This window comes from Carlito syrichta, unplaced genomic scaffold, assembly GCF_000164805.1.
Source record: "Carlito syrichta isolate Samal-C Ts95f unplaced genomic scaffold, Tarsius_syrichta-2.0.1 Scaffold304902, whole genome shotgun sequence".
In the NCBI taxonomy this organism is placed as follows: domain Eukaryota; kingdom Metazoa; phylum Chordata; class Mammalia; order Primates; family Tarsiidae; genus Carlito; species Carlito syrichta.
Window position 1 is genome coordinate 16324 of NW_007248998.1, and position 3605 is coordinate 19928.

At 37.4% G+C, this 3605-nt stretch overlaps 1 pseudogene; it reads left to right on the forward strand.

Moving 5' to 3' along the window:
* The first annotated feature begins 2855 nt into the window (after positions 1–2855).
* LOC103263347 lies at positions 2856–3262 on the forward strand (annotated as a pseudogene).
* The last annotated feature ends 343 nt before the right edge of the window (positions 3263–3605 follow it).

A 3605-nucleotide genomic window follows, 5' to 3' on the forward strand; every position in this document is an offset into this window, starting at 1 on the left:
AATTTTTTTTTTTTTTTTTTACAGATGTGGAGTACAATTCAGGGTTAGGTATACAAATGTTTATTATGCATGCATATGAAGTGTGCCCTCCCTCTTCCCCGGCAGATCTCACTGGCTTTTTAAAGGAAAAACATCGGGGTTTGGAGGAAACACAGAGGGTTGAGTTAGACCCAGGTTTCTAATCAAGGCTATCCTGCTCACGTGTCTCAGTGTCCTCCTCTGTAAGAATTAGTTATTACCTGTGAGTCCCTCATAGTTGAGCCTCACGTAGTAAGTGTTCAATAAGTTTAGCTTATTGCTCCTAAACTGAAAAAAAAATCATTCCTTGTTTTATTCATTAGACAGGAACTTGTTTCTATCCTAAAGATTATGCAATGAGCAAAGTAAGCAGAAGTCCCTGCCTTCACAGAGATCCTGTTCTGATGGGGAGAGACAAAATTAAATGAGGAAAATATATGATATGTTAAATAGTGACAAGTGCAAGGAGAAAAATAAAAGAGAAATAAGAATGGGAGCAATAAGCTAGCTTTAATTTAAAACAGAGTGGTCAAGAAAGAGCTCATTGAGAAAGGGATCTTTAGTATAGTCATAACTCTCAAGAAGTTACAAAAAGAAGGTTAAACTGAGAAATACTGGAAAGAAGGAAATAAAAAAGACAGAAGAAATTAATAAAAGAGACAGCAAGCTTCAAAGGATGTTCCACAAACTAATATTAACGTTTGAAAAGACTAATAAAGTCAATAAACTCTGGAAAGATGAAGCAAAAAAGAAAAGAAAAAAGCAAAATTAATATAAGGACAATTTGTAGTGATATCACTACAGATATCATAGACATAAAAGATCATGAGGGGATACTCTGAACAACTCTAAGCCAATAAATGTGAAAATTTAGAAGAAGTTGACAAATTTCCTAGAAAAACACAAGTTATCAAAAGGTATGCAAAAAGAAATAGAAAATCTGAACAATCCTGTATCTATTTAAGAAATTGACTCTATAGGCCTGGCATGATAGCTCAAGCCTGTAATCCCAGCACTTTGGGAAGTGAAGGTGGAAGATTGCCTAAGGCCAGGAGTTCAAAACCAGCCTAGGCAACATAGTGAGACGTTCCCCTCCCCAACTCCACAAACATTAAACTTTAGAAATTAGCCATTGGTGTCACAATTTGGAAGGAAAAAAATTAGCCAAGCATGGTGGTATGGGTCTGTAGGCCTAGCTGCTTGAGAGGCTAAAGCAGGAGAATCACCTGAGACCAGGAGTTTGAGGTTAGCCGCAATCTGGACTCCACTGTACTCCAGTATGGGTGACAGAGCAAAACCCTGTTTCTAAAAAACTTAAATTTTAAAATGTTTAAGGAAATTGATTTCATAAGTAAAAAGATCTTCTCATAAAACAAACAACTCTACTTCATATGGCATAGCTGGCAAATTCTACCAAACTTTCAAGAAAAAACACCCATCTCATAAAGATTCTTCCAAATGATGGAAAAAGAGAGAACACTCACTAAGACACTTTAAAAGGCAAGCATAGCCTTGACACCAAAACTGACAAGGATATTTTAAGAAAAGTCAAAATTAAAGACCAATCTCTCTCAGAGACATAGATGCAAAAGTTCCAAATAAAATGTCAGTAAATTGAACGTACAACCCTTGTTATATTCAGCAATCCATAAATAGGATAATAATCACAACCAAGCTGAGTTTGTTTTAGGAATGCAAGATTATTTTAACATTTAAAAAATCCAATAGGAATCTAGATAGTATGATGCAAGGATAGACCAAAAGATCAATGAAACTCAATAGAAAGTTCAGAAACGGACCCATAAATATATATAAGATAACATGATTTACCACAAAGGTGCTACAACAAAAGTAGGGAATTGTTTTTCAATAAATGGTTCTGAATCAATTAGACATTTATGTGAAAAAATTATTGACCTCTTTCTCACACCATACACAAAAATTAATTCAAATGGGCCATAGATCTACATGTGATAGGTAAAAATCATAAAACTTCTAGAAAAAATATGTAAATAACTTTATAACTTGAAACAGATTTTATAAACAGCACCAAAAAAATTACCTATAGAAGAAAATATTATTAAATCGGGCTTCATTAAAATTAAGAACTTCAGTTCATTAAAAGACATTGTTAAACTAAAGACTGAGAGAAGATATTCACAATACATATATTCAACAAGACATAAAATGGGTATGCAGTCCCTACAAATCAATTTTAAAAATCCAATTGAAAATAAGCAAAAGACTTGAACAGATATTTCACAAAAGATAATTAAATGGTCAATAAAAATATGAAAATGCCTTCAACATCATTATTCATCAGAAAAACCGCAATGAAGTGCCACTACACAACCACCAGAATGACTAAAATGAAAAAGACTGACAATATCAAGCTTTGGCAGGAATATGGATAAAACTGTATTTCTTCTGCATTGCCGATGGGACTGTGAATTGATAGAAGCATTTTAAAAAATTGTTTTGGGCTGGGTGCAGTGGCTCATGCCTGTAATCCCAGCAATTTGAGAGACCGAAGTGGGAGGATTGCTTGAGTCCAGGAGTTCGAGACCATCGTAGGCAATATAACGAGACCTCGTCTCTACCAAAAAAAATATTTTTTAATTAGCCAGGAGTGGTGGTGTGCACTTGTAGTTCTACTTACTAAGGAGGCTGAAGCTGAAGGATTGCCTGAGTCTAGAATGTCAAGGCTGTGGTGAGCCATGATGGTGCCACTGCACTCCAGCCTGGGTAACAGAGTGAGACACTATCTCAGAAAAAAAAATCCCCTCTCTTCCTCGGTGCTGCTTACCAAGATGGCAGCCATACTCCTACCCGAAATCATGGCTGCCCTCAGATCCCTGGTGAAATCCAAGTTCATCAAAAAGAGGACCAAGATGTTCATCGGGCACCAGTCAGACCGATATGTCAGGATTAAGCAGAACTGGCGAAAGCCCGAGGTAATGACAACAGGGTGTGTAGAAGATTCAGGGGCCAGATCTTGATGCCCAACATTGGTTACAGGAGCAACAAGAAAACAAAACACATGCTGCCCAGTGGCTTCCAGAAGTTCCTGGTCCACAATTTCAAGGAGCTGGAAGTGCTGCTGATGTGCAACAAATCTTATTGTGCTGAGATTGCTCACAACATTTCCTCCAAGAACCACAAAGCCATTGTAGAAAGGGCAGCCCAGCTGGCCATCAAAGTCACCAATCCTAATGCCAGGCTGCTCAGTGAAGAAAAAGAATAGACAGCTCATGTGCACATTGTGTGTTTAAATAAAACCATAAAAACTTCCATCTGGCATTTTCCTTAAAAAAAAAAAAAGTGGGGGAATCTTGCTGTGCAATAAATGAGGGATCAGCTCTCCAGGCACAAAGACTTTGAGACAATAAGTGGCCTTTAATAAGCAAAGAGGCATGTGGAAGAGTTCTGAGGTCAGAGAGGCGCCCCAGCCAGGTCATGACTGAGGCCATATAGACTATGGTAAGGACATCAGAGTTTATTCTCAGTGAGGTGGAAAGCAGATGAGTGACAGAATCTGACTTAGGTTTTAGAAGGGTGTTTCTGGGTGTGTGGAGAATAGGCTGTAA